Here is a 19,916-nt window from a genome sequence, read left to right on the forward strand (position 1 = left end):
TATATATATATATATATATATATGTGTGTGTGTGTGTGTGTGTGTGTGTGTGTGTGTGTGTATGTGTTGATTGACTGATTGATTGATTGATGTGATAGTCGATCCTGCATACATTATAAACTTGTTTAATTTGTTGTATGTTTCCCTTTTGTGTATTTTTTTATGAAGTATACTGTACGGTTAAGAAATGTAATCTCGGAGGTCATTTTACAATGAATTTATTTGGGCATTGTAAATTGCGAAATCTGAAAAGTTGAGTAAGCTCCAAGGAGTATGAACAAAGGTAGCGGGTGGCTGATCATTTAAAGCTTTCCGTTCAGACTCCTTCGGGTTTGTTGGATCAAGTGCTTCGTTACTTCCTTTGGAACTCTAGTTGGTAAGAGTATCATTTATTTATTTCGCCCTACCTCCTTTCACTTATTGTGCTGATGCTATGGGGCTTGAAAACCACATGGCCAATGTTTACTCAAGAACGCATTTAGGACTAAGTTGTGTAAGGTTTTGTATATTTTCCACTTAGTAATGTATTTTCGTAATCCTGTTTCATGCAGTATATTATGTATATATGTTGGAGCGTCATTGTTAACATTGTCCCAGTGGCGTATTTAATGCGCAACCATTCTGGAAGAAGGAAAACGAAGAGAAATTTAGAGTGGTAAAATGAAAAAAATAAACATTTATAGTAGATTGTCTACTGTGTCTTCTTTTGAGGGTGACTCTCAATCACCGGAACCTGAGACTCTTCTGTAATATACCCTGGAGAGCCTTTGGTCATAACATAATATATGAAACAAGTAATTTAGTAACAGTCCGGTTGATAATTTCATAGCCTAAGTCAGCAAGAGGGATGGCAATGCTTGTTGGTAAACATAGAAGTCAAATCTTAGCGATGTCAGTTGTCCCGTGCACACTGAAAGAAACTTTTGTTGAAATTTTGATTCCCGAAGTTTACCATGTACACATACACTATATTTGGGACGTATCTTCCTATGAACATTCTGAGAGAGCGTATTTTGACCATTAGTTAACAAAAATGGGAAAGGAAACTGGTATTCGAGGTATGGTTTTATTTGTAGTCAATGAGAAAATGAAGTATAGGACTTTGCAGAATAAAGAATTTTTTTTACCACCCTCTGCAAGGATTTCGGTACAAATAAGAAGGTTCAAAGCAATGGTTGCTGTACTTTTCGTACGCCGCTTTAAACAACAGCTCGGATGTTGCCGTATACAATCTAAGTGGTGACAGCAGTCATTGTCAGTGTGCATCATATGCTTCTTTATTAAGCCTGATAAGGGGTATTAATGGCGTATTATAGGCTGGCAACATGAACTGCAAAGAGGGAAATATAAGATCAAAAATACTGTTTAAAAACTTAATTTTTCAGTATACTATAACGATCACGATTTTCTTTGAAATAAATTGAAGTTGATGTAAAAGAAAATTACTGTGACCATACAACCAGAAAAAATCAGATTAGCAGAACTATGCAAATAACTGATTTAATCAAATGTGGTATATTATTCAGTAGGGCTAGCATTTAATATTTCAAATAAATACTATACTTGAAGAACAAAACGTGGTATGCACTATCATTAATAAGTGCTAACATATCCTTAAAATCATAAATCAAAGAAATTTATTATTATTTTGCCTTAGGACCTCCACACTAGCAAATTGCTTCTCACACCAGGAACTTGAGCTGGCTCCTTCTCGCAGGCTACAGTAGGTGACGAATTACAGCTCCCCTAGACATAGCCGAAAGGTATCCCTGACACACTTCCCTACACTTGTTATTAAAATTCTTAGAAATCAAAATAATGACTGCGGTATAAGCAAAGTGAATTTCAGATTTAGATTGCCATATATTACCCATAGAAGGTAAAATATCTGGAAATGATTGTATACCAGTACTACGTAGTTCGATGGCCTTCCACCTACTCGGCGCTGCAGAGCCTTGCGGCCATCTTGAAAGATCGGGTAACCACGCAAATTGAGCAGGGCGTAGTGCGATTGCGATTTTTTTTTTTTTATCCTGACCGCAATAATGGTACAATGCGCGGCTTATAGTTGCCAAAATAGGAAAAACAAGTATTCAAGAGAAAATGGGATAACATTTCACAGGTAAACGAAGCATAATAGATTTTATTTATCCCTACTTTTGTGCTGGCCAAAGATATGTGTCATGCAGTAGATCCGCTTTCTCTCTTACATGTCTCATATATGTTCAGCCTATTATCGTGTCACATAGATGTAGTGGCAATTTAATTTTGATATCAGAATATCATAAATATTGTACATGCTACGTGATATAAAGTAAGAAACAAACGTGATCGTTATTAAAAATTCTTAGCAGTACGTAGGCCTAAAGGTGTAACACTAGATGTGTCAACCAAACCGTTGCCAGTTTCGTTTCGTCTTTTAAGCATGTTACTGTGGTGCATAAGGACACCTGCTGAATTTTGTCAGTCATTGGATTATCTCTGCAGTATGTGAGCTTGTAGGTTTTCAGTTTTAACATCAAAGTTAAGAGTTGTTTAACATATATCACCATACGTGGTTTCTCAACAGAAATTCCAAAACGTCACACTTGAGGAGAAAGGTTTCAGGACACAAACAAAACGTAGGAAACAACTCCAATTATTCGATTTTAAGTTAAAATAGTTGAGGTTTTTATATGTAGCAAATCCTTTCTGTGTCAATATGTCATATTTTCAACATATTATTGTGGCACTTAAGGGCACTGGCGACTTCAGTTTTGAAATCGCAACTTCATTCATCTTATATAAGCCACATCATATAAAGAAAAACGAGTTTGTCCGTTACTGAAAAGGCTTAGCAGTAAGTGGATGTGTAGGTTACTGGTTTCGTCAACGTCTCGTCTTTTAAACATATTACCATGAAAGTAGTTTAGGACGACTTAACCAAATCTTAGAAAAGAACTTCTATTACTCGAATCGAAGTGAAAAATATTCGTATTTTTTGTGTAACAAACCTTGGCTTAATGTATGTTTTCATCGAACCAAATATCTCATAGACTGGTAATAGCAATAAGATGAAATCTGGTAGCCTAGGCTAGACATATGCCCTCAAATTATTCATTTGGTAAGGTGTTTTCAAATATGTAAAAATAATTTATGGTACAAGTTGTCGAACCATCACGGCAAGGAAAAAGTAGCCTTTAAGAGTGATAACAGCAAGGTTAAGAATCTGAACCTAGCAAGTGCTAAGCCCCTTGACTACGGATTCTGCATGTATTTTAAGGAAGTGTGTGTGTTTAGTTAGTGTGAGTGTATAGTAAGTGTGAGTGCAAGTGTATAGTGAGTATGAGTGTTTAGTGATTGTATATTACTGTTTACTTAATGTTTAGAGAATGTATGCAAAGAAAGTCCCGTAATTTACAGGAAACATTTATGCTAGACATTGCTTAGATCCAAGAGCAGATGCTTAAGCTTTGACTACATTGGTTGGAGTGCTTTGGCTACCCTGTTTTTGTAGGGTAATCTTTCTCTGAAATTGGGTCAAGTAATAATAATAATAATAATAATAATAACAGCAACAACAATAATAATAATAGTAATAATAATATTAATAGTAATATTAATAACAGTAAAAAATATAAAAATAATAATTGTAAAAATAATAATAGTAATGAAGTATAGTACTGTGAGCTGGACCGAGACCTTTCAATATGGCCGCCCGAGTTCATCCGCTTGGCAGGAAGATCGCCACTCCGTGTTTTTGACGCTTTATGATATTACCTTCGTTAGCTTGTTAGCAACACGTGACATGAAATTTGATCGAAATATGTGAGGCAGGAATGGTCACGCTAATTTCAGTGAGAGATTTACGTATACCTCGCTATTTTTTATAATTCATCCCAAAATCTTGTGTGTGCATTGCATGTGTGTGCGTGTGTTAGAATTTCATGAGCGCAAGAACGCTTTCTTCGAGTATAAATTGGATGTGGTCCGATACTTTAGTAATACTGAATCACTACAAAATGAAAGTACGAAAAACCTTTTGAATCGTGAATGAAAGGGATAGAAACTGGGACAGAGATGAAGTTTTCGCAAATATCGAACTGACACAATCCGTTTGAGCCAATTAGATTGAAACCTCGTGTCATTCCAGAGTTTAGAGCGTTAACTTGGGTTAAATGGATGGCATTAAAATAGCCCTGAGAAATGTTCCCTTTCTCCACTATTCGATGGATGATTTATTGGCCCGTCAGTGCACTCTCAGGCCTACTCTATATGAACGTTGCTCATTACGAAAGGTTACAAAGGTAATAATAATGGTACGCAAGAACAAAAATTAAAACGGGTTAATACAGCTATACGGGGGTTACATTTAATAATAGGACTTGTTTTAAAGAGCCAATTAGTACTTTCTCGTCATTAGATTTTCTTCTCCATCATATATCATAACGTTTCTTGACTCGTCTCGAAACGAAGTCAGTTTTCGTATGACGGTAAATATGTTTAGGTCTTGCAAAAAATATATCGATTAAATATTAGCTGATGTCAGAGGGGAATTTTGAGACAAAAGATATAAGGAGAGACAAAAAATATAAGCAACATTTAGAAAACAACAAGAAACTTGAAGAGACATTAATTTGAAAAACAATTAAAGAGAAAGGAAAGAGCATCAACAACGAAAAACTCAATAATGATTATTTATGATGATGTAGAAAGAAAAAAAAGAAAGCTCAAAGCAAATTGCCTTCGTCATGATTTTTCCATAATATGTATCCGGGCATCAGCGGGTTGGTTCGCCAGTGACACGCTGGCTATACCCAAGTACCAGTTACCAGCAGGTACCATGGCCTCTGTTCATCTCTCTCTCTCTCTCTCTCTCTCTCTCTCTCTCTCTCTCTCTCTCTCTCTCTCTCTCGCTTATATTTCATCATTGAAATTACAAGTGTTTACAACAAGCATTATCAAATAAGAAAATGATTTCAAGCTGAACTATCTGATCTAATTGTGCTTAAAAGTAATTGTAAAACCATTAATAACCTGTGGTCTTATCATCAAAACAAGGAAGAAATTATAAGACAAGAATATTATTACCAATATATAAATAAAAAACCTCGTAATATGAGATAAATCCCACGGCTGTAGATCCCTCCCACAGGTAAAACTAAATATAATGACAAAACCTGTCAGGATTTACACCTACAGCAGGGCTAGTCTTTTGAAATGATAATGTTAAAGTATCTCTGAACATCTTAATATTTAATGTTTAATCTTAATCATTAAGAGAGCTGCCTTGTTTATAAAATTGTAAGGGAATATCGTGTCAGCTTTCAGGTGATTGCTTCCTTCACTATAATCGTGGGAATCTTGAAAGGCAAGGCCTTTTTAGTAGTAATATAGCAACAGTAGCATTTGAAACTGTTACTTGATATGATCTCTCTCTCTCTCTCTCTCTCTCTCTCTCATGAATGGAAACCATCGCAAAATGTAAGCATTCGTCTCCGCGACCCTTTAAAAACTAATGGTTTAAAAAACGGCAAGAAATACGGGGGGAAAAAAATCGAGTACGCGTGATTTTTGGTCGTTTAGTCTCCAATTGCACAGGCATTTCATTAATCAAAGTCGAAATTTGCATTCATGGTTCTTTCAGATTCATGTGCACGGTTTCACAGTTCCATGTTAAACAATTATTACGTTGACATTTTGACAAGGAGGGCGACGGTTTTGCATCAGATTTCTCTGGTATAGTTGCATATTTGGACCAGAGGTGTTTATAGACACACACACTCATACACGTACACGAACGTTTTGAGATGAAAACACTCACTACCCTCACTTACCAAGCTCGGTATTTCTAGGTTCTAAACTTGTGAGAGTTGGTATTGACACAACTTTCAGAGAAAGTGGAGAGTGTTTTACATTAATAAAATCTCTTTCTCTATCTTTTTAAATGCATGTATTTATACGTAAATATACATTACAGACGCATGCGTGTCAAAACGTTATTTCCTGGTTATTTCGATATGTGTTTTGCACTCGTCATTAATGATGTTTGTATCGTAATGATTGTACGTTATAATTACGCTATGCAAAATGCATGTTTACGTATAAATACGTGCACGTTTAAAAATCGAAAGAGGGAGAGGTTTTTCTACACTAAAAATAAACTTGTTAAAAAAATAGAGAATTTCCACAAACTGGTACAGATCTCCAGCACTTTATCACTGGAGACAATCTTCACCATCCAGTCTCGAAGGGACCTCAGAGTAATAGGCCTACGTTCATAAAGAAAAGTCCTTAACCTTAGGGCCTTCGACTCTGATTTTATCCGATACCCCGAGCAAAGAGTGGGAAACAAAGATGAAAACATAGGCGTAGCCTCCCGAGAAAATTCGAATTTTCAGGGCGTCATATCCCAAGGAGAGCCCAATTAAGGGCCCATAACGGGATGATAAGACCTGTAAGAATCCTTCCCCCAATCCTTATTTCGAAATTTTCCAGCCGCTTGCTTTCGGCTGCTTTGATTGATGATGCTTCCATATCAGACTCACTCGCCTTATTCTTGAGACCGGACTTAATAATTTGCTTGAACAACCTTGCAAGCCGTCAAGGAGCTGTATCGGTGGAACTCCAGAAGCCCAAACTGGTTGCATTTGCGTTTTTATTACGCAGGCTCGCATGAGTCTCTATTAACAGTTTATTTGTTTTTCTTTACATCTTTCATTTATTTCATTCTTTAGTTCGTTACTTCATTCTCCGTCCCAGGGTTGAAGCTTGACCAACAATAAGATATTAAAAACAATTATTCAATGACCAGACTCCTTCCATTAAACACTGAAGGCCATTGACTTCGTCTGTCGCGTCGATAAAAAAAGAAATAGGCTATATCCCGAGAAGATTCTCGCATCTCCCGCTTCGTTTTTTTTTTTTCCAAGTGATAAAGTGCTGTAGGTCCTGTACCAAGTTATGGAAACTCTCATACTATTTTTCAAGAAGTTTATTTTTGCTATAGAAGAATCTCTCCTTTCGCTTTTTAAACATGAATGTCTTTATTTATACGTACACATGCATTTTGCTCAGCGTACAATCATTCACACTTGCCGTGATTTGCTGCCTAGGAGACTTTCCTTCCTTCTCAGAGCGAGAGCCCGAATACTTGAAGAAAAACAACAGCTCGCGTTATTATTGGTTCTTATAATCATCCGTTTCTCTAAGGGTGGCCTCTAAGGCCTGCTGCAGGTTAAGAAAGCTACTTTAATGCCCGTTCCGTCGCATAAAAAGGAGATACAGGTATCTTTATTCGTACAGTGCTAATTCATTTAAACATTCCATGCATATACATTGTTTTATTTCACACATGAAAATGAAATATGTAAATGGTTAGAATGTGCCCAACAGTTTCGTCCTCCAATAGAACTCTTCTTGGATAATGTTATCCATGAACTATCATATAATATACGTTTGTTAATATGTACTTAGCGTTATGCTGCTTCACTTGGAGGGGTGGGTAGAGCTCTCGGCTAGCACGCCGTTGGCCCAGCGTTCGACTCTCCGACCGGCCAATGAAGAAGTAGAGGAATTTATTTCTGGTGATAGAAATTCATTTCTCGTCATAATGTGGTTCGGCTTCCACAATAAGCTGTAGGTCCCGTTGCTAGGTAATCAGTTGGTTCTTAGCCACGTAAAATAAATCTAATCCTTCGGGCCAGCCCTAGGAGAGCTGTTAATCAGCTCAATGGTCTGGTTAAACTAAGATATACTTAACTTTTTTTTCAAATGGACATATTACCTCATTTGACATTTGGGTAATTTTCAATTGTTCAACTGCTATTCGTATATTATTATATTCTTTTACTGTTGGATGTTTTTAGTTAAAACTGCTAGTTTTTGGTAAAGGTATCTCATATGTTTAAGATTTTAGGCCTTTCTTGGCTACATACATTGTAAACTGTTTTTCTTTCGTTAATAAACGCTCCAAGAAGAGGTCCACTGGAGGACGAAACTGTTGGGCATATTTTAAACATTTACATATATTCATTTATATTTATAACTGAATATATAGTATTATATATTTATTATGTTATATATTTACATTTTCATATATAAATAGAACTGAATAATACATCGTCGAAGAAGATTACCAGTATTATGCATATCAAAATACATAAATATGCCCAACAGTTTCATCTTATATTAACGAAAGAAAAACAGTTTACAATATATAAAAATAAACATATGTATATAGCAGTTTTAACTAAAAACATCCAACAGTAAAAGAATATATTAATATATAATAGCAGTTGAACAATTGAAAATTACCCAAATGTCAAATATGTCCATTTGAAAAAAAGTGTGTACATATTTATTTTTTTATCTATTTATGAGTCAGATGACAGCGCCCTGGCCTTTCATTTGAGAGACTAGGGTTCGATCCTGAAGTGAGTAAAAAATCAATATACCGGTCAAAAAACAAATCCCGAAAGGCACCCCTCCAGAATACGAGCTTCAGAAAAACGAAGTATCAGGGTTGTATCTTTTACCGTTATTGCTCTACAGATATGTAGTCCCTCACCCGCCCACCCTTACCACACCCCCTGAACGCCAAAGATCGATATCTGGATCTCCAGAACGACTGAAGGGATTTCGATGAAATTTGCGACGATTACAGACCTTAGTGGAAAACCTCTATAGCCAAAGTTTCATTCCAATCGGTTGAATTTTCCAGTTACAAAGGGCCAAAGTCAGGGTTTTGTGTACTTATACAATATATATATATATATATATATATATATATATATATATATATATATATATATATATATATATATATATATATATATATATATATTTATATATATATATATATATGACTTTTTTATCACATCACCGTGATTCATATACAATCAGTAAGCTGCAAACGTCCTTTAATATTCAATTCGCTCTTCCTCGGAAATAATATATTTTCATATAATATTTTACCGAAAGGGGATATTGATAATAAGTTCGTCCTCGTTAACCAGCGAAGGACAAGAACTCAGGACTACAGTGGACGTGTTTTTCTTGTCCTTCGCTGGTTCGAGCCACGAAGACGACAACTATTATCAACTAAAAAATTCCCCTTCGGTAACATATATGAAATATATTATTTCGATAAGCGAATATATTAAAGGACGTTTGCAGCTTACTGATTATATATATATATATATATATATATATATATATATATATATATTATATATATATATATATTTATATATATATATATATATATATATATATATATATATATATATATATATATATATATATATATATATATATATATTGAATAAGTATGCAGCCAACTAGCTGAGCTGACCATAATCACGGAAAACCCACATAGGTCTAAGAAAACTATGTTTGGCAAATTATAACCCCCATTCCTTGGTTACCACATTTTTCTCGATCTAGGGCGTTGCCATTGCAAAGAAAGGACTGAAATCACGGGCAAAAAGTGTTGGAATCACAAAAGGGGTAGTAAAGCCCAACCACGAGAGACAGATATGAAGGTCAGAGGGTACAAAAAAAAGTAAGTATACCTTAGTTTAACCAGACCACTGAGCTGATTAACAGCTCTCCTAGGGCTGGCCCGAAGGATTGGATTTATTTTACGTGGCTAAGAACCAACTGGTTACCTAGCAACGGGACCTACAGCCTATTGTGGAATCCGAACCACATTATAACAAGAAATGAATTTCTATCACCAGAAATAAATTCCTGTACTTCTTCATTGGCCGGTTGGAGATTCGAACACTGGGCCAACAGCTTGCTAGCCGAGAGCAAAGGGTAGGGTGTAGGGCTTTACACCGCAACCTGATAAATTATGATAAAAGTAAAAAGTAGAAGTAGGAGTCTTTTCTCAATCAGTATAGAAAGTGAGTGCCATTATAATACGCATATTGAATAGGCTCTGGTTTGGATGAACCACTGCTGATGATGTGAACATTATGCAAGAGCCCCTAATTCCAGTACCACCCAACACTGACCCAGCCCAGGTTTTTGTTGAACATTACTCTAGTCTCCGCAACAGCAACAGTCGGAATGAGTTCGTCCATATTATTCCCAACAACAAAGAAGAAAAATAAAAAAATGTTAGCCACAAAGATGGGTTGCGTTTATGTGATCGCGTGCTTCTGAGCGGATACATTTACTATGTCTTCAAATTGTCATGCTAGACAAAGTGCCAGTGTCTATCTCTTCATGTATGGTTAGCGTTGTGCATATTATAATGGCACTCGCCTTCTAAACTGTTTGAGAAAAGACTCCTACTTCTACTTTTCACTCTCATCATAACTTATCAGGTTGTGGTGCAAAGTCCTACGCCCTACCCCTTCCTCTGTATCCCCTGACCTCCATATCTGTCTCTTGTGGCTGGGCTTTACTATCCCTTTTGTGATTTCATCACTTTTGCCCATGATATATATATATATATATATATATATATATATATATATATATATATATATATATATATATATATATATATATATATATATATATATATATAGTTACATGTGGAGGCTTGGCTGATGAGTTTATTAATTAAAACGTAATTTATGAGGACCTGAGTTGTCAAGGACACCTGTAACCTATCATTTAAGGCTAAAAGTTAACCTCAAAGAAAGACAATTACTTAATGGAATAAGGCTGCCAGCCGGGGAACCACAATACAAGGGATAAATGGTTACCCTGCAACACATGGATTACATTAAACCCCCTTACTTCCCAATTTGTCTCCGCTCACTAATACCAATGAAAACAGTAAGAGGGCAAGTACAAAGAAATTAGTTACACACAACGCGTGTGTCTTGCACGCTAAACAGTCTCTCTCTGACCCGTCTCCGGTCAGGCAGGGCAGCTGTAGCGTCAGAGGCCTATGCCTTGGGGCAGTCTGAAATTTGGACAAACATCGCCAGTACATAGAATAGGCCAAAGCAGAAAGAAGCTTAAGACCACCTTCACTAGAGGTTACTGGGTGAAAACCCTCTCTGTGGGTTAGGTCCTTAATGCTAACCTATTTCTGCTAAAGACGTTATTTTTTTTAAATACCCAGCCTTTCCCTGCATATACGAAGACGCATTCTTGTCTTTGTTCGCATTATTTTATTTCTACAATAAAAATGCATAGAGGGCGAACAGCAGAATATTTATATATATATATATATATATATATATATATATATATATATATATATATATATATATATATATATATATATATATATATATATATATATTGTTAGAACAAGAAAAACACAGGATCTTTATAGATGGAAAAACTATTGATGCTCTGGCTAATCGACAGCAACACAAAAAGAAGGAGGAATAACAAATACAGGAAATGGTTATAAAAATAGATTTATTAATATTAAACTTAATAATCTTAAATAAAAGAAAACCATAACAAAATGAGCCAGGTCCAGACATGACACAAAAAATAAAGCAGTATTACTTTATATAAAAAGAAGTACCAGCAGCAGTCGATAGAAAAAAGCCATCTCCAGCGAAGTCCACCAACTAACGACAACAGGTCGTATTATCGGCGACGTCCTGCTGCCGTCTCGCCAAAATACAAAGGACACGGGCCACTGCACCCGAGCCAAAACTGCCGAAGGGTCTCCACCTGTAACCATCTTTGTTGGTGCGCTGCTCTTAAACACCGGCTGCCCAAGAAACGTCTTCAAAGTCGAACTGCTGCTGGTACTCAAAAGTTTCATCCATAACAAACAACCTGACTCGTTACAGATGACTAAAAGTTGGCGCCACGCCACCACAGACGAACAATCCTGTGAAAATAAGAGGGGAGGAGAGGATTAGCCAAATAAATAAACAGGTAACTGCTAAAACAACCAAAGATCCTAACACCTTCCCCGGAAAAAAAAAAATTAAATTTTTTTTTTTTTCAAAATAACCCTCCTCCTCCAATGTGGGAAAACTCCGACAACCAGAGCAGAGCCAATCCTGTCACGGTCGCCAATGTTAAGAACCGAGGTTTTCGGCCCTTAAGAAAAATACAGGATCTTTATAGATGGAAAAACTATTGGGGCTGCTCTGGCTAATCGACAGCTCGGAAGGAGGAATAACAAAATACAGGAAATGGTTATAAAAAATAGATTTATTAATATTAAACCAAATAAAAAAAAAACCATAACAAAATGAGTTCCGGGCATGAACACAAAAATAAAGCAGTATTACTTTATAAAAAAGAAGTACCAGCAGAGTCGATACAAAAAAAGCCATCTCCAGCGAAGTCCACCAACTAACGACAACAGGCCATTATCACGGCGATCTGCTGCCGTCTCGCCAAAATACAAAGGACACGGCCACTGCACCGAGCAAAACTGCCGACACTCCACCTGCGGCCAACAAACAACCATCTTCGTTGGTGCTAGTCTGGGCCCAAACACCGGCTGCCCAAGAAACGCCTTCAAAGTCGAACTGCTGCTGGTACTCAAAAGTTCTCATCCCCAAGAGAACAACCTGTTCACACTGCTGCCCAACCTGACTAAAAGTTGGGCACGCCACCACAGATGTCAACAATTAAAATAAGAGGAGGAGAGGTGCTAACGCAAATAAACAGGTAACCTGAATTAAATCGCCATAGAACAAATAAAGATCTAACATATATATATATATATAGATATATATATATATATATATATATATATATATATATATATATATATATATATATATATAACTAAATGTTATTCCAAGGATACTTACTTGATTCTTAACAGATGAATGATTATCAAGAAATGTACTGTATTTATCACACATCTGACTCAATATTAGGGCAACTGTAGACAAAGCAGGGAAAATCTGTGGCTTAGGGCCTTCTTCATGTGAAATCAAGGGTTCTCTTAACAATTATATTTACATAACAAACACAGATCAGGAGAATGACGAATTAGTGGGCAGGTAATGATAAGGGCCTGCTAAATGAATGAATCCTACACAGGATAACTATTCTACACCGAGGATGTCTTCAGGAAACACTGCAGAAGGACCGTCTGTCCATGGGATAGAGCGTGATTCCTTGAGGCTCTCTGCAATATATGCAAGACGATTGCCATAATAAGCGCTCAAAGGCAACTGAGGGAATGCACAGATGGTGACAAAAAAAACACTAAATGCATAATTACGTTAACACTGAATGCTCCAACACAAATTACTGTGATTAAAATGGAAAATAAATTAAAATCAGACAGAGAAATAACAGGAATCGTGAATAAGAAACGTTATTCAGTTACATTTTCTTCAAGATGAGACCACCCTGATGGCACTGGCGATGGAGGAGGGAATTAAACACTACAAAGTGGTTCGAACCTGGGGATCAAACATGTGGAAGGTTAGAGGGTCAGGGCAGGACGTCTGTCCTTGTGGCGTCCTGAGCTTTCTCTTTGATTGCCATTGCATTGTTGATAAAAAACCTCCCCCTTCAAATCTGTGTAGATGGAACAAAAGATCAATCTTCGTCTTTTCTTTATAGACCAATGGCATCAGTTAAACCCTGTACAGAAGGTTTACCTGGCAGGCAAGCCTTTCTCTTTTGTTGGCTCATGGCCTTTGCCAGCTTTGAACAAGAAGATGAAAGGTCACCTGGAGCAAGGCCTTAGACAGTCATTTAGGCTTAACCATTTTGGGAATGAAGGAGAGAGTTTATGAAGGGCGAGTGGAAATCCACAGTTCTAGTAATTAAAACAACTGAAATGAATTTTAGTTCTTTCTCATTACATTACAAATGTAAAAACAGGTGAGGTGGCTTGGAAAGAGGTTCCACCTATTGCAATATTATATATATATATATATATATATATATATATATATATATATATATATATATATATATATATATATATATATATATATATATATATATATATATATAATATATATATATATATATATATATATATATATGTATATTTTATTTATATATATTTTATATATATATATATATATATATATATATATATATATATATATATATATATTTATATATATTTATATATATATTTATATATATATATACATATATATATATATATATATATACTATATATATATATATATATATATATATATATATATATATATATATATATATATATATAGTCAGGTTAAGTGGTTGTTTTCTTGGAACAATTGTATTCTACTGTTCTCTTTGTGTTGATTGTTTCACCTGTTCTCTTGTTTTTTTTTTTTTTTTAGGTGAGTTGATGTCCATTGGACAGTGTCTGACTTAGTGAGTCAGTAAGTCACTAGCGGAGAGTCAGTATGGGAGTAGCACAGAGTCAGTAATTGGATAGCAAGGAGTCAGCAGTTGGGTAGCAGCAGCAGGTATGCTTACCTGAGAGTCAGTGGCTGAGAGTCAGTTTTGGAGCAGCAGCAGATATGATTACCTGAAAGTCCGTTTGGGATGGACGACTTTTCTAGATCCACATCCTTTGGAATAACCTCATCAGTGTTTGGCCACATCCGTATGTTGCATTATGCCTCAACAACTCGTCAGAGCTCATCTGTGTGTGTGCATGTGAGTGGTTTCATCCCTGTTGGTGGCAAGTGGCTATCTCGGTAACTCACCTGAGTTCGTCTGGAGTGTGACTTTGTCCCTGTTGGCAGCATGTGGCTGTCCCAACTCATCTGTGTGTGGGATCTCGTCCGAGTATTGCAGCCTCGCATGTTTTGGAGGTTCAACTCATCTGTGCGTGTGTGTGTGACCTCATTTGAGTATTGCAGCCTCACATGTTTTGGAAGTTCAACTCATCTGTGTTTGTGACCTCATTGAAGTATTGCAGCCTCACATGTTTCAGAAGTTCAACTCGTCTGTGTGTGGGACCTCGTCTCAGTATTGCAGCCTTGCATGTTTCAGAAGTTCACCTCTGCATTGTTGGCCCTGTTATGGTTATATTCATTAGCCCTGTTGTGGTTATGTTTGTTAGCCCTGTTATGGTTATTGAGGTTAACCCTGTTGTGGTTATTGAGGTTGTTAATCCTGTTGTGGTTATTGAGGTTGTTAACCCTGTTGTGGCTGTATTTGTTAGCCTTTTTGAGATTTAATTATCATATTTGTTGGCCCTGCTGTGGTCGTATTTAACCCTGTTGTGGTTGTATTTTTTAGCCCTGCTGTTGTTGTATTTGGTGACCCTGTTGTAGTTGTATTTATTTCAATAATTGGGGGTATCTTATTGCCTGTTAAGCATAATTGTATAATGTATATTTTTTTTGGTTATGTTTCATTAACATTTCAATGTGAGGGCTTAAACAGGAATGTGTGTAGCCTAATTGTTTATCATGTAATGATTGCATTGGACAGGTTGTTTTTGCTGTTGCTTTTGCTTTATCTGTAAATTCAGATTTAATTACTGAAGTCATAGGTTTTACATATTTTTACTGACTTCCTTTAACTGTGCTGCTAGTTTTATTTGATCATTTATGTAATGATCCTAGTTTGTGTGTTTAAGCTTGCCTCATTAGTGTTGTTATTCATGTAATAACTTATCTGGACTTGTTGCTTTTGGTTCGTAAGAAAATTTGAGATTTAATACGTTTGCATTATTTTTACTGACTCTCATAAATGTAATGCTTGCACTGTTAATGGTCACTTATGATGTTTATTTGATTTTTGTCCATTTGAAGTAACTTGATTACACTGTTGATGATTTGTTTTGTAATGGTTTGAAGTACTGGCTCATTTTGTATTGTTTATTGATTTATTTACTGACTCATTTGTCTAAATTTTTATACTGACTCATTTTTGTAAAAATGTAAATGACTCTTCCTGTAAATTTTGTTAATAATAATTTAGTTTAAGGCCACCATTTGGTTTTGTTTAACTCCTTCCTCCTTTGTCGGCCTCAATTTCTGCCAGATTTCTCGGTCCCGATCTTTTAAATTTTTTTTTTATTTTAAAGACCCTGATTAACCCAAATGGAGTTCATAACAATATATATATATATATATATATATATATATATATATATGTGTGTGTGTGTGTGTGTGCGTGCGTGTGTGTGTGTGTGTGTGTGTGTGTGTGTGTGTGTGTGGTGTGCGCGCGCGAGCTCACGAATATTTTTAAATCGTTTGCAAATGAACCGTATCACACTCTCTCTTATTAACAAAACTTGAAGGAATTTTGTAACCAATCCGTATTCTGATAAGCATAGTTTGCTCACAGCTTGGTTTGATGAGTCAGATATAAGAATCTAGTGATCTCTCTCTCTCTCTCTCTCTCTCTCTCTCTCTCTCTCTCTCTCTCTCTCTGTGTGTGTGTGTGTGTGTGTGTGTGTGTGTGTGTGTGTGTGTTCTTGTGGCTGAAATCCAAAGGTAACTTAAAAAGATACCGTTATTTAAAGACTAGTAAGCCCTTTGACGGCACGTTTGACTGGAGATCACCTGACCTGAAGCTCATTTCGTTTATGGAAGGCCGGGAGGGAGCAAAAGACTCTCTAGGAGGAGGAACAGAGAGATGTAGAGGCTTTTGACACGAAGCCCCGAGGGAGGCGAGGAGAACCACGTCAGTGGTGTGAGTTGGTACGGAGTACGCTCGGCAGAATCGAGAGCTCTTGGGCCCCTCGGGTCCTTCGTACCAAGTACCTCTTTATCGTGTCTCCACAGGGTCCCGTCAGACTCCAGCTTGTGTAACGGAACCTCTTTGCCCTGAGGTCTTCAGACACGACAGAAGAAACGTTTTCATCCGTCTAAATATTGAAGGGTGCTTTTTTTCAAAAAGTAGTGCAATATTTTTTTAGATGCATTCAGTCATCTAATTCTCTGAATTTACCCAGAATTTAGTTCGCTTTTTATTTCCTTCAATATAGAGGTAACACAAGTAGAAATTGGAATTTTTCAGAATCAGCCGTTTTTATCTTTGTCCCTTGATGACTTGACGCTGCAAGCTGAAATGTCACTTACTGGTTTTATATTTTAGCATAAGCCACTCCAGGAGCAAGATACCGCATTATCATGTTTTGTTCGTCATGTTACATTTTTGTTTTGTTTACTGAAAGGCTGTATCGTATTGGTTACCTTATTCGTCTTGTTTTTACAAACCAGCCAAAAAGACACTTTCTTTATACATAATTTAATGTATCAAGAAAGTGTTGTTGTAAATCTCTCAGTTGATTAATCCGTAGAAGAAACTGGCTTCTCATATCTTTTTCACGTACCTTGAACTCCATCATTTTTTTGTAAATTCTTGAATGGCTCGTTTCACGTGAGATAAAAACGCAAGCCTTCAAGGTGCGATTAACTACGCTTATGGTATCTTTACTTACCTTGTAAAACAAAAATAGACAATATTTTTAGTATAACAAATTTCTTTAAATAAAATTTCTTTCAAAATATGAATATTTCACATAAACAAACACACACAATATATATATACTGTATGTGTGTGTCTGTGTGGAGGAAAGATAGCCGTCAAAAATATAAAATTAAGAACCGCTAGTTTTTAAGAGATAATAGTTTCCTGGTTGGCTTAGTGAATTTTGAAAAGTTCATACGTCACTTGAGGAAAAAAAATCATAAGAACATTATGAAAAACTGCCTAGAACCTCCTGCCTAAATACAAGTTGCGGAGGTTCTCAGTGCAATTAAAATATGACTATAAGGGGAATCGACTGTTCACATAATTTGCCAGGTAACGATTTAGTGACCAAATACTACGAAATACTTCAGCAACTCTGCTAAAACTCCTCGTTCTGATCCCTTACCTAATTATGACCAAACACCGCTACGTCATTTTGCAAAAGAGGAACCACTTCAAAATTAATGCATTTACTTAAGAGAACAGCATTTTATTTCAATACTGTTCAGATAAAGAGAAGCTGTGCCTGAAATGTATTGCAAGTCTTGAATAATGACGTGCACACACACACACACACAAACAGAGAGAGAACAGCGGCAAAGAGGGAGTAGGGTAGATGTACCACAATTTATCGAAACACCTATATAAATTAGGATGGTTCTGAAAGATAGACTGAAATGTGTAGCTTTTCCTTGGTTGATTCCCCAGGGAATGGACGGATTTAAAACGGCCAAGCCGTTCCGTCTCTTGCTGTCTTTTTGTCACCGTTTCCGTCTCCTGCTCCTCAACATGATATCGGATTTCCTTTCTGGCCTATTACATAAGCAGGTGATGCATTAACAGTAAATGTTTGTGAACATATAATAGTTTATTATGGTCAAACAGACTTTAACCTTTCTATTTCTGGTGTGTGAATAGATAAACAAAGGCTTTTGTCTAGTTTTTTTTTTTTTATAGAAAGCATAAATCGGTTGCAATTTCTGTCAAAACTAAAAAGCATAAAATAAAAAATTTAAAGAAATTTAACACACGCTTTTATTAAAATGCACTAAAAAGTAAAAAATCATTTTTGGAGACACACCAGGATTTTCTTACAATTAATCATGTCTACAACAATAAAATCATGGGCGCCAAACATAGAGGGAAATGCTACAAGTTGTAAAAAATATATATTTCTTTTATTGTAACATTTCCTTCCATGTTTGGGGCCCATGCTTTTATTGTCGTAGACATGATTAATTGTAAGAAAATCCTGGTGTGTCTCCAAAATTTATTTTTTACTTTTTAGTGCATTTTGATAAAAGCTTGTGTTGAATTTTTTTTTATTATTTTTTTATTATAAGTAATTTTCTTTTCTTATATGTTCTCAGCTTTGATGATAAAACCACGGGTTATTAATAGTTTTACATTTCCCTGTAAGTAGAATTTTATCAGATAGTCCAATTTGTTCCCGTTTTTTAATTTGATAATGCTTGTTGTCAACACTTGTAATTTCAGTGATAACTGACGAGAGAGACAGACTCTGCTGAACGGCTTTACGCTGGTACGCTAATTGTCTCAACGAGGTCATGCCATTTTCAGTATGATATAGTGATATTCATTTTAACTGCAGCATTTTTTTTATATCTGTACCCAAAACCACTGACACGTCTTCAGACACACAAGTCCGAAGGTGTACCACTGATTACTATGCCTTTTGCCTCAGAAGCGATGGCTCCAGAAGGTGTTATATTATAGTTTACTGGTTCTCAGCACATCTTTCGGGGTGGGATGCTAGCCCCTTTGCCACCTCTACCCTCACAGACATTCTGATTTTCTTGATAGTTTCATAAGATACTGACCTGACCAAATGCTGAATGATTTTGCTGATCATTATGAATGTTTGGATGTAAGCATGTATCAATATGCATACAAAAATGCTGCTAATGTAAGTGCTCATTTGATTGTTTACTAATGATAGTTCTTAATTACTCTCATATATATATATATATATATATATATATATATATATATATATATATATATATATATATATATATATATATATATATATAATATATTACATACATACATACATATATATATATATATATGTATGTATGTATATAGTTATACATTGAAAAGTAAAATGTTCTAGTAGGCCTTGTCGTAATTCGTCTGCTTTGTTTGTTACCAAAACGTACTTAGCGGAAATCCTCTGAAATTTAATTTTGTCAACAAAGTACAGTTTTTTTAGCTATACTATTAGTTTGTGAAAGCTTAATCTAAATTATTTTGCTCAAATTAAAGATATAAACTGTAAAATAGTTTTTTTTTCAATAAAAACAATAGTGCTTTTGTGAAAATGACCAGCTGACAAAACATGTAAGGCGAATTTCTTTTTTTTTTTTTGGGGGGGGGACAGGCCTGGGGTTAAGTATACAATAATGAGATGTCATCGTTTAAAGATTTAATTATAAACATGCCAGTGTTACATCGCTGCTTTAGTACATTCTAACTTTGATACATTTTAGCTTGAGTTACTTTAGTTATCGGTTATCTAATGTCAAACGCGTTCATTTCTAAAAGTGGCCAGTGATCATTTTGTTCAT

At 35.7% G+C, this 19,916-nt stretch overlaps 1 long non-coding RNA gene across 1 annotated transcript; it reads left to right on the plus strand.

Moving 5' to 3' along the window:
• Positions 1-1,968: 1,968 nt before the first annotated feature.
• On the plus strand, positions 1,969-15,835 carry LOC136840965 (uncharacterized). The gene is made up of 2 exons (XR_010853804.1): positions 1,969-2,122; positions 14,229-15,835. It is a non-coding gene; the product is annotated as an uncharacterized lncRNA (long non-coding RNA).
• The last annotated feature ends 4,081 nt before the right edge of the window (positions 15,836-19,916 follow it).

Source organism: Macrobrachium rosenbergii, chromosome 8, assembly GCF_040412425.1.
Source record: "Macrobrachium rosenbergii isolate ZJJX-2024 chromosome 8, ASM4041242v1, whole genome shotgun sequence".
Classification (NCBI taxonomy): domain Eukaryota; kingdom Metazoa; phylum Arthropoda; class Malacostraca; order Decapoda; family Palaemonidae; genus Macrobrachium; species Macrobrachium rosenbergii.